Here is a 12,132-nt window from a genome sequence, read left to right as displayed (position 1 = left end):
CGTGCGTGAACTTTTTTGCTGACTAGCAGTGTTTTCCTGTTTTATTCTCCTACCTGCCCCCATGGCAGCCTCTGTGGTGGAGGGAGTGAGGCTGGGAAGGGACGACACTGCCAGCCAGGTGAGCAGGGGCCTGGGACCCGAGGCCAGGCTGTGCAGGGCAAGGCTGCCCGTGCCACTCTGCAGCTGGCTCTTTGCCATGCAGGCTGCAGAAAGGGAAATCTGTCCGCCCGGGATGTGAGAATGGCATTGACCACTCATCAGGAGAGCTGGGAACACAGTCTCCCCCTCAGAGCCTGTGTCGTCCCCGTCCACACGTGTGGGCTGTATGATGATCCTGTCTGCGTGTTCATTGGGAGACTCCATTTTCCGTGGAATGGTGAGGAGGGTAGAGAGGCAGCAGAGTCTCCACTTGGATTTTCTAAGCAATTCCACAGAAAATAAGACGTTGCTCAAGCAAGTGCTGGGCACATCTTGGGGAGAGACCTAGTGAGGAGGGCTGTGTTTTAATTAATTAATTAATTGTAAATAACAGGATTAGAGCAGATTGGTTCATAGCTGCCTGTTCTAGAACCGTATTCTTCGAACAAAAGGGTGGGGGATGGTAGGCTTCTCTCCTAGCTCTGAGGAAACTCCAGCTCAGCGCACAGCATGAGGAGGACGAGGGAACAATAGGGCGTTCCTTTGTGCCTGCCCTTGAATCGCGGTGGAGGCCACTCAGTGAGCCCGGGCAGTGCCATCGCTCACGTGTCCCCAGCAGCAGTGGCGTCTGTGGGATGCTGTGCACTGGAAATTGGCACTGTTTTGGGTAGTGGTTCTGAGAGGAACTGTTTAACCAGGTATGCAAATGTGCTGATGCAGGAATGTTTTTGAACACCTGTGATGTAAATTTTAACGGTGGTTAATGTTAGCAGCTCCACCTGGGTTAGCTCAACCCTTAGAGATTGTTTGTTCTCATCTCTTTGGAGTTGAGAATGTACTTTTCTAGGAGCCATTTCTCCAGACCATGTGGAGGTCAGGTATCGGCTGGTTCTGGCCTTACTCTACTCCTCCTCCCCCTCCTTCCCGCTCTTGGGTAGGGTGGCTTGAAGGAGATGGGCAGCAGGTGTGTGACTGCAGCCCTGGGGCACGGGCAGAGGCTGGACATGGGGAAAACAGGACCCGGGAGGCTGTAGCTTAAGTAGACCTTTGTTTTTTATTTGGAGATAATTTTAGAGATGGGATGGTGGTGGATTTTAGCATTAGAGATTACTGGCTTCTGCTTGAAGCACTGCGAATAGGGGACAAAATAATAAATAACAAAAGGGAAAAAGTTGATTTAAGTAAAGTAAAAGTTTTGGTGTGTTTTCTTGAAATAAAGATTACTGCAGTGAAAGCATTGTATTTTTAGGGAACTCGGAGAGGAAAGGTGTGCTGTTGTGCTGCTTCTCACATGGGTCTGGCCATTTTGACATCTGAAATCTTACTGGAATTTGTCTTAGAGTATATGCTGCTTATTTGGTTTCATGAAATCCAGAAAAGAGTCTATCCAAATTATCCTTGCCTTCAGGGTAAGTTACCGTTTAGGATTGTGGCAGATGGCACAGGACCTCTGAGAGGGACTGCACCTTCTACAAGAAGAAAAGTGAGAGTGTTGCGAAGGGGAAGCTCCTGCCTCCTTCATAGACGTTTGCAGAACACGTTTCTTCCTTTCTGCCTTGGAGAAGAGGCAGGACCAGCGGGGAGGCAGAAGTAGGTGAAGGAAGACTAAGGGAAGAAGGGATGCGCTGATAGAGAAGACAAGGAGAGCTGATGGCTTCGGGTGCCAGGCCGTCAGCATGACGGAGCTGTCTGCCCCAGAGAGTCTGACTGACCTGGACGCGCAGGATCCTGCTAGAAGAGAAATCCTTGCTTCCTTCTCCTCCTGTTTTCTTCCTCCCCTCCATTCTCCTTCCTCTCCCTTCTATTCACCCATCCACCATTCACCCACCCACCACCTGTCACATACACCCACCCACCTTACTGTCTACCATCCACCTCACCACCCACCCATACATTTATTTACCCACCGACTCATCCGTTCACCTGTCCACATCCATCTATTCATCCACCGACCATCGTATATTAATGATTCACTATATACCAGAACTACTAATCCAGAAACTTGAGTATATTTGTGGACAGAAATCCAGAACATTTGTATCATCCTGAAAAGAAACCTGTTACCGTTAGCAGTTCCTTCCCGTGCCCCCAGCACCCACCCAGCCCCTGGCCACCACTCATCTGCTTTCCTTCCCTGTGGATTTGCCTGTTCTCTGTTGTCTCTCGTGCCTGGCCTCTTTCACTTAACTTAGTGTTTTCAGGGCTCACCCGTGGCTGTGGTGTAGCATGTATCAGCAGCGCATTCCTTTTTACAGCTGAGTAACGCTCCACTGGATGGGTATGCCACTGATGGACAGTTGGTGCTCCCCGGGGGTGCACTGCATGGACAGTTGGAACACTCCATGGGTAGGTAGCCACTGATGGACAGTTGACACTCCATGGGGTAGGTGACCACTGATGGACAAGTTGCACTCCATGGGGTCGTGCCACTGATGGACAGTTGCACGCTCGCACCGTTGGTAGGTTCCCACTGGATGCACAGTTGGTTGGCTCCCACAGGGGGTGCCACTGATGGACAGTTTTGTGTGCTCCACAGGAGGGTGCCACTGATGGACAGTTGACGCTCCACAGGGGTTAGGTGCCACTGATGTGACAGTCTGACGCTCCACGGGGTAAGGTGCCATCTGATGGGACGTTTGTGCTTCCACAGAGGGGTGCACTGATGGACCAGTTGGTTGTCCCACAGGAGGGTGCCACTGAGACAGGACGCTCCCGGAGGTGGCACGGATGGGACAGGCGCCGGGCACGATGCAGGGCCCCGGGGGAGGGCCAGAGGACGTTGGGAGGCCACGAGGAGGGAAGGGCAGGGGGGTGCCCACGTGATGGGACAGTTGGTGCTCGACAGGAGGGTGCCACTGATGGACAGTTGACGCTCCACGGGGGAGGTGCCACTGATGGACAGTTGGTGCTCCCCGGGGGGGTGTGCCACTGATGGACAGTTGGTGCTCCCCGGGGGGATGTGCCACTGATGGACAGTTGACGCTCCACGGGGTAGGTGCCACTGATGGACAGTTGATGCTCCCCGGGGGGGTGTGCCACTGATGGACAGTTGGTGCTCCCCGGGGGGGGTGTGCCACTGATGGACAGTTGGTGCTCCACAGGAGGGTGCCACTGATGGACAGTTGACGCTTCATGGGGGGGTGCCACTGATGGACAGTTGACGCTCCACGGGGGAGGTGCCACTGATGGACAGTTGGGTCGTTATCCTTTTTTTTTTTTTTGCTGTTAGGGACAATGCTGCCACGAACATTCAAGTATGAGTTTTCGTGTGGACCTGTGTTTTCATTTCTTCGGATATCCTGGGAGTGGGATAACTGATTCATATGGTGACTGTTTTAAGCGTTGGAGGAAATGCCAAGTTGTTTTCTTTTTTTTTTTTTTTTTTGAGGTGGAGTCTTGCTCTGTCGCCCAGGCTGGAGTGCAGTGGTGCGATCTCGGCTCACTGCAACCTCTCCCTCCAAGGTTTGAGCCATTCTTGTGTGTCAGCCTCCTGAGTAGCTGGAACTACAGGCACGCGCCACCATGCCTGGCTAATTTTTATATTTTTAGTAGAGACGGAGTTTCACCATGTTGGCCAGGATGGTCTCCATCTCTTCACCCTGTGATTCGCCTGCCTCGGCCTCCCAAAGTGCTGGGATTACAGGCGTGAGCCACCACGCCCGGCTCTGCCAAGGTGTTTTCAGTGGTAGCTGTACCATTCTCTTTTTCCACCAGCACTGCACAGGGTTCCAGTTTCCCCACATCCTCACCAACACTTGCTGTTGTCTGTCTTTGTGATTATGGCCATTCTAGTGGGTGGGGTGTGGAGTGGGTCTCATTGTGGCTTTTATTTTATTTTTTTTTGAGTTGGAGTCTCACTCTGTCACCCAGAGTGGAGTGCGGTGGCGCAATCTTGGCTCACTATAACTTCTGCCTCTTGAGTTCAAGGGGACTCAGCCTCCCGAGTAGCTGGGAATGCAGGCGTGCGGCACCATGCCTGGCTAATTTTGCATTTTTAGTAGAGATGGGGTTTTTCCGTGTTGGTCAGGCTGGTCTCTAACTCCCGACCTCAGGTGATCTGCCTGCCTTGGCCTCCCAAAGTCCTGGGATTACAAGTGTGAGCCACCATACCAGCCTTAATTTTTATATTTTTGGTAGAGATGGGATATCACTCTGTTGGCCAGGCTGGTCTTGAACTCCTGACCTCAAGTGATCTGCCCACCTTGGCCTCCCAAAGGGTTGGGATTACAGGCGTTAAGCCACCGCCCCTGCCTCGTTGTGGCTTTGATTTGCATTTCTCGGGTGATTAGTCATGTTGAGTGTCTTCTGTGCTTGTTGGCCATATATATGTTCTTTGGAGAAATGTCTGTTCAGATCTTTTGCCTAATAAAAATTTTTTTAAATCGTTGCAAGAGTTATTTTTGTATTATGGATACAAGTCCCATATCAGGTAGTGATTTGCAAATATTTTTTTCCCATTTTGTGAGTTGTCTTTTCATGTTTTTGATAGTGAATCACAAGTCTTTAGTTTTGATGGAAGTCCTATTTATTTATGTTTGTTGTTGTTTACGTGGAAGTGGTATTTGCTAGAGACTTAAAGGAGGTGAGGGGTGAATTCTGGGTCGAGATTAAAGCCAGGGCAAAGGCTCTGAAGGGGAGTGGATGGCTGTAGGGCTGTTAGACATGGGCTGAGTGGGCAACAAGCCCCAGGGAGGGTGGTGGTTCCGTGACGTCTCCCACAGGCTGCCGTCCTGTAGGAGGTGACATCAGGGAGATCAGCTGAGAGGCTGTGCGGCAGCCAAAGCAGGGGATGCTGTGGCGGGAGCAGGGTGAGAAGTAGGCTCTTCATATTTTGTTTTTTTATTTAATTAGAGACAGGGTCTTGCTATGTTGCCCAGGCTGGTCTTGAACTCCTGGCCTCAAGCAGTCCACCTGCCTCTGCCTCCCAAAGTGCTGGGATTACAGGCGTGAGCCCTGACGCCCAGCTGAGAAGTACGTTCTGTTTTTTTTTTTTTTTTTGAGATGTAGTTTCCCTCTTGTTGCCCAGGCGGCTGGAGTGCAGTAGTGCGTTCTTGGCTCACTGCAACCTCTGCCTCAGCCTCCCCAGTAGGTGGGATTACAGGCGTCCACCACCACGCCCAGCTAATTTTTGAATTTTAATGGAGACAGGATTTTGCCATGTTGGCTAGGTTGGTCTTGAACTCCTGACCTCAGGTGATCCGCCTGCCTCGGCCTCTCAAAGTGCTGACAGGATTACAGGTGTGAGCCACCACGCCCAGCTGAGAAGTAGGTTCTTGATGTATCCTTCATGTCTTCCCTCTCGCACCCTGAGCCCTTCTTGCCCAGTGCTTATTGCTTGCTGGGTCCTGGCCTCCTGCTTCAAGAACAGACTGAGGACCCCTGGAAAGATGCCCCCCACATGCGCTAACCCACTCCACCCACTGCCCGCCCAGGGCCCCAGCTGCTCCAGCAGCTCTTCCCTGGGCCCTCCCCGACCTTCACTTTTTGCTCTCCTACAAACTTCCATCCCCAAGTGAAAAAAGCTTTGCTTTTGTTTTTTCTCTCTCTTCTTTAAAAAAAAAAAAAGACAGGGTTTCCGTATATTTGTCCAGGCTGTTCCTGAACTACTGGCCTTAAGTGATCCTCCCATCTGGGCCTCTGGAAGTGCTGATATTACAATGATGCCTGGGCCAGAAAGCTTTTCTTTTCTTTTCTTTTTTTTTTTTTTGGAGACAGAGTCTCCCTCTGTCGCCCAGGCTGGAGTGCAGTGGCACTATCTCAGCTCTGCAACCTCTGCCGCCCGGGTTCAAGCGATTCTCCTGCCTCAGCCTCCCAAGTAGCTGGGTTTACAGGTGTGTGCCACCATGCCCAGCTAATGTTTTTGTATTTTTAGTAGAGATGAGGTTTCACCTTGTCAGCCAGGCTGGTGTCGAACTCTTGGCCTCAGGTGATCCGCCTGCCTTGGCCTCTCAAAATGCTGGGATTACAGGCGTGAGCCACTGCGCCTGGGCTGAAAAAAGCTTTTCTTGATCCTGCTTCCCACCAGCTTCACGTCAGTTCTTTGCCCTTCTTTGCGCCAAACTCCTCCAAAGATTTGTGTTTTTTTCATGATGTGTGCATCCTCCCCCATTCTTCCTTAGATCCTTAGTCAGACCTTGCACCTCCACCCCCAGGGCAACAAAACCATCCTGGTTAAGGTCTCTGTCAGCCTTCCTCCCTTGGCTGGTCCCGTCTCCTGCCCTGACCTGGTAGTGTCCTCGCTTCGTCCTTCGGCCTTGCTATCCTGCCCCTCCCCCCAGTGCTGGGTGCAGCTCAGCCTCTGACTCTGGTGTCCTGTGCCCACGTGCAAGTTCTGTCTCCCGTCCTCCCTCCTCCCCCCGGTGCTGGGTGCAGCTCAGCCTCTGACTCCAGTGTCCTGCGCCCACATGCGAGCTCCGTCTCCTGCTCCCTTTATGGCTTCCCATCTGCCTCCCTCCTCTTTGCCCTTCTTGCAGGTGCTTCTGCCTTCTGACTTCCTCAGTCTCCCACCTGCACCTCCCTCTTCTGACTGGTTTCCCTGGCCACCTGTCCCTCTGGGGGCAGGTCTGCAGCACAGCAGCCCAGGGAACCAGTCAGTCCTCACTGAGGCCCTGTTCCTACTGGCCTGTCTGCCCGTCCTCCTTTTGCATCCTCCCTGGGGTCTAGCTGGTTTTGGTGCTGTCCTGGGGGCTGTGTCCAGGGGAAGGAGGAGCTGGAGCTGCCTTTCCATCTTCTGTCCACTTGCCTTTGCCGCCATCTTCGTTCTGGGAGGACTTTCTTGGAGTGCAGGCTACCTTTTCTCTTTCTTGCTGCCCTACCTCTTGTGACCACACCCTGTGGCCTGTGGGTCTTGGCTTGGCTTTGTCATCATCCACTGTTGTATGACTCTTGTTCCAGGGTAAGCCGCTGTGCACGTGGTTGAACATAACAGAGGGCTGTCCCAGGCCGTGAGCTGTGTCAGAACTCTGAACCTTTCAGGGCCCCTGTGTGCTTGACTTACAGATCAGTGAGGGTGTCTTGCCTATAGTTAGTGTTTTCCTGTATAATTATTCTGTTAGCCCTTTTACAGCTAATAAGTGAGCTGAAATTGTTAAATTTTTTTCATTCAGTGTAAGAAAAAGGTAGAAGGAAATATACAAATATAAAAAGTTAACTTGGTTATTTCTGAATTGTGGGATTGCCAGTGATTTTGTATCTTTTGTAATATAATAATTTTACAGAGAACGTGTATTAGCTTTACCATAAGAAAAAATTAATGGAAACCCTCATTTATATATAACTTAATTCATATGATTAATGTGTATCGCTTAAAAATATATAGTAAGAACCGGAAGGGAAGGTGTGAAAACAAAGCGACCCAGAGACCCGAAGAGCTGAATCCTTTTCTTTTTTCTTCTTTTTTTTTTGGAGACAGAGTCTCGCTTTGTCGTCCAGGCTGGAGTGCAGTTGCATGACCTTGGCTCATTGCAACCTCTGCCTCTGGAGCGCAAGCTATTCTCCCACCTCAGCCTCTCAAGTAGCTGGGGCTGCAGGCGTGTCCCCCATGCCCAGCTGATTTTTGGGGTGTGTTTTGTAGAGGCGGGGTTTTGTAGAGGCGGGGTTTTGCGGTGTTGCCCAGGATGAGCTTGAACCCCTGCGCTCAAGCTTTCCACAGCCTTGGCCTTCCAAAGTGCTGGAGTCACAGGCATCAGCCACCCCGCCTGGGCCTGAATCCTATAGTTGGAATCCTGATGAAATAAGGACCCCAACCCTGCGTGCTGTGGCCTAGGCCTTGCCCCCACACGTGGCTGCGCAGAGGCCGTGGCCCCTTAGTCCTTGTGTTCGTGCTGCGCTGCTTCTCCCTCCACTCAGTGAAGCTCCCCCAGCACTTCCTGTCCAGCAGTGCAGAGACCCCAGGATTCTTCCAGGGCTCCAGCTACGTACAGAAGGAATTATTTACCTTTTACTCTTATTCTGTGCTGAGTGTCAGGCACGAGGTGTGTGATGGTGCCACAGAGGGCGTGCGGCAGGCCGTGCGAGCATCTGGCTCTGCTGACTGGAAAAGGTATGTGCACAAATGTAAAACCACATCACTTTTGTCTCCTTTTTTTTGTTGTTTAAGAATAGTTCATTTTCATAAAGTTATTTTATGTTAACACGTAATAGGTTTATTGTTTTTTGTAAAGGGAGTTTGACGTGGTCAAACTAACTTGGTCCCATTCTGATAACTCGTGAACAAAATCTCTTTGGGGTGCTCGGTGCTGTTTAGACTGTGGCGTGATCCTGAGAATGAAAAGTTTGGGAATTGCTGTTTTACCATAAACCAAAACGCCTGCCGCAGTACGTCAGTGAACTGACCACCCAGCCAGTGTCTGCCTCTCATAGAGCTGACATTCTGATTGGGGATAAGTTTCACATTTTTGTGTCACATCCTTCAAAATAGTCAACTCCTTAAGTTTTACTGTCTTTTTATCAACATGGAGATTTTGAATGAAATTCAGTTATGGATGTGTGTTTGTTTTCCCATGCTGTCTCAATCGTATTACAGAGCAGTGTGGTGGAGACACTTAAAAAGGAATCTCTGGCATGAGTAGGAATGTGATCTTCTATAGACCAGGAACTTTTCTGATTGCAGATAATTTATTAATATTACTGTATCTTGCGGTTTTCTGCATGTAGTCTGCATTTACACTTCTAACCACAAGGTGGTGCCTTTGTTCTAAGTCCAAAGGCTGACGCCGGGCTGGACGTAGCTTGAGAACGAAGGAACCACAGTTTTATACTTACGGGTTGCTTTTTTTTTTTGCCAGTTTAAGATGATTCTGCTTTGAAGTGCTTAGCAAAGAACCTTACCTTCCTTTTGCATCAGGGTTGTCTCATCTTAGAGTGACATCCTAGAGTGTGTGGGAGGCTCCCAGCAGGTGTTTATTGGACACCCCTTACCTGTGTGCTAGTCTGGGTGCCCGGTGGTGCTCAGAGCTGGCCTGGACCACACCCCAGGGGTTTATGGTCCCTTCCCACTCTCGACTGCTGCTTTTATGTTTGTTGTATTTCTGGTAGCACTGTTGCTCAAGTTACTTTTCTGATCTGAAAAAAAGGAAGTCTTCTCTTTTTTTCGTGGTGTGTAAGTTCTGTACAGCCTTATTTTCAATGTCTCATGTTGTTCAGAAGAGGAGGTGGGTGTCCTGGGAGGCAGGGCAGCCGTGTCCAGCTGCAGTGTCCTTGGCGGCTGAGCTGAAGGCAGCATGAAGCTCCAGCCCGGAGAATGCGCCAGGGAGTGTGTGGGGTCACGTCTGTGTCCTCCCTCAGACCCGCAGTCCCAGCCTGTGCTTTATCCCAGACAACTCCCGGCCAAGCTGCGCTGCTGCCCTGCCTGGCACTGGCCCTGCCCCCAGGGAGGCTCTGGCCGGGGCTGCCAGTGTTCTTCAGTGTCCTCGAAACTTGTTTCTCACATTAGAAAAATGTTGAGGCCCGTCAAGTCATGGTGGTAATTGTGTGAGAGTATGTATGAATTGAAAAGATAGAAAATGAAAAAATTTCTATGAATATAGTAAGATTAAAACAGCGTCTCTATGGATCGACAAGCCTCCCAGAGCCAATACTGGGGGGTTCTGGGGGTCTGGGGGCCCCTCCTTGGGCTGCACTGTTCTCTGGATCCTGGGGGCTGAGGCCTTGGTCGGGGACAGGACAATCTGTTGTCTTGGAAAATAGAGCCCAGGAGGCCCAGACAGGTGCTGACCAGCTAAAGCTGCTTTTTTCACACTCTGGTTGAAATACAGTTAGTGGAGAGAGGCAGTGGGGAGATCCGGGGTGGGCAGGGAGACGTTCTAAAACACCAAGTCATTCCTCACAGGGCCTGGAGCACAGCGAGTTTGGAAGACCAGCACCATAACACATGCTGCCGTTTACGAGGCAGTGACGGGGCGAGGGGGGCTGCATGCGTGACCCACCTGCACCAGGGCTCCTGAGGGCCAACCTCTCCATCGAGCCCTGTTCTGAGACCAAATTCCAGGGGCCGAAAGACATGAAGCAGGATTGTGCTCTTCACTGGCACCTATCAAAGAACACCAACATGATATAAATTAAACCCACAGTAAATCTCTCAGAATTCTGTCCCCTTTTCTGGCTCTCCCACACTCTGCAGGCTGACGGAGAATCTCACTGTTGGCCAGTGTCCCCAGATGCCCCGACTCTTGGCTCCAGCGCTCTTTCTTTGTGTTCTGTCCAGTCTTGAAGAGCAAGTCCAGGTAGCTGTGGCTTGCCTCCTGCAGTCTGCCTACGATTGTATGACTCACCTCCTGGTGTGTGAGACCCGCCATTTGTATTTAATCATCATCTTAAAGTATATTCTTGCAGTAGTTGTAGAATACGTATTTTGTGCCCATGCTAGGTGCCGCGGTTGCAAAGGTGAATAGGGCTTCTTCTGTAAGTGGGAGGCAGCCTTGTGTGGGTCACCACAGGGCAGCCCGTGATGAGCTGCAAGGGCCATCTGAGCCCAGAAAGCTCGCTGCATAGTTGGAGAGTCGCGGGAAGCAGGGGGAAGGGTGATGATGGTCTGGGCCATACTGCTGCTGGAATTTTAAGTAGCTCGGCATGACTGGCACGTAGGATTTCTGACCTGAAAATCGTTGGGCTAGGTTAGAAATCTGCAAACTTCTGTAAAGGACCAGGTATGTGGGTTGTGGGCCACATAAGGTCTCTGATGCATATTCTTTTTTATTTTTACAACTTAAAAAATTAAAAAAAAATTCATTCTTAGCTTGTGGGAAGTAAGAAAGCAGGCTGGGCTGGATTTGGCCCGGGGGCTGCACGCCTGGCCTAGATTGCTGCAGCTCCTTCTGTGCCTTGTCATGAAGTGTGAACTTGATTCCATGGGCAGTGGGAAGCCACTGAATTTTTAAAGAAGATGATGGTAAGGTCACAATTTTAGAAAGATAATTTTAACTGCAGAATAGATGCTAGACTGAAAAGGGGAGAGACTGGAATTAGAAAATGAGTTGCTAGATTATTCTTATTACCACTGACTTGAGGAATAATGTGGCTTAAAATAAGAAGGTAGCAGTGGAATTTGATGGAATATTTAGGAGGCATAGAATTTGGTGGCCAATAGGAGGGGTTGGTGTGAGGGAGCATGAGTAATGATGTTCATTTTCTCTTTTTTACTTTTTAAATTTATTTTAATTTTTTATTATTTTTGAGACGGAGTCTTGCTGTGTCACCCAGGCTGGAGTGCAGTGGTACGATCTTGGCTCACTGCAACCCCTGCCTCCCGGGTTCAAGTGATTCTCCTGCCTCAGCCTCCCAAATAGCTGGGATTACAGGCTCCCACCACCATGCCCGGCTCATTTTGTACTTTTAGTAGAGACAGGGTTTCACCATGTTGGCCAGGCTGGTCTTGAGCTGCTGACCTCAGGTGATCCACCTGCTTCGACCTCCCAAAGTGCTGGGATTACAGGCATGAGCCACCACGCCTGGCCTTTTTTTCGTTTTTGAGACAGAGTCTCACTCTGTTGCCCAGGCTGGAGTACAGTGGCGCAATCCCTGCTCACTGCAATCTCCACTTCCGAGGTTTAAACGATTCTCCTGCCTCAAGCCTCCCAAGTAGCTGGGATTACAGCGTGTGGCACCATGCCTGGCTAATTTTCGTATTTTTTTGTAGAGATGGGGGTTTTGCCATTTTGCCCAGGCTGGTCTTGAACTCTTGGACTCCAGGGATCTGCCTACCTCGTCCTCCTGAAGTGCTGGGATTATAGGCATGAGCCACCAGGACTTGCCGGACTGGACATTCTTTTTTTTTTTTTTTTGAGACAGAGTCTTGCTCTGTCGCTCAGGCTAGAGTGCAGTGGCGCGATCTCGGCTCACTGCAAGCTCCGCCTCCCGGGTTCACGCCATTCTCCTGCCTCAGCCTCCCTGTAGCTGGGACTACAGGCGCCCGCCACCACGCCTGCCTAATTTTTTTTTTTTTTTTTTTTTTTTTTTTTTTGGTTCCCCCTCTTTCCCCCGGCGGGGGGGGGGGGG

The 12,132-nt window shown here is 50.6% G+C and overlaps 1 protein-coding gene across 6 annotated transcripts in view; it reads left to right on the top strand.

Annotated features, from left to right (window-relative positions):
* Nucleotides 1-621: 621 nt before the first annotated feature.
* EHMT1 (euchromatic histone lysine methyltransferase 1) overlaps nt 622-12,132 on the top strand; it is a 182,478-nt gene continuing 170,967 nt past the window's right edge. For 3 of the 6 annotated variants that reach the window (XM_017893067.1, XM_017893068.1, XM_017893065.1), the window contains exon 1: nt 8,151-8,179. The gene's annotated coding sequence lies outside the window, so the exon portion shown is untranslated. Of the gene's footprint in view, nt 837-8,115; nt 8,180-12,132 lie in introns of those variants that run through there. The other 3 variants (XM_017893066.1, XM_017893070.1, XM_017893069.1) reach the window with 3 other exon arrangements.

This window comes from Rhinopithecus bieti, unplaced genomic scaffold, assembly GCF_001698545.2.
Source record: "Rhinopithecus bieti isolate Rb0 unplaced genomic scaffold, ASM169854v2 scaffold_23276, whole genome shotgun sequence".
NCBI lineage: Eukaryota > Metazoa > Chordata > Mammalia > Primates > Cercopithecidae > Rhinopithecus > Rhinopithecus bieti.
This window is presented reverse-complemented; position numbering and strand designations above follow the sequence as displayed.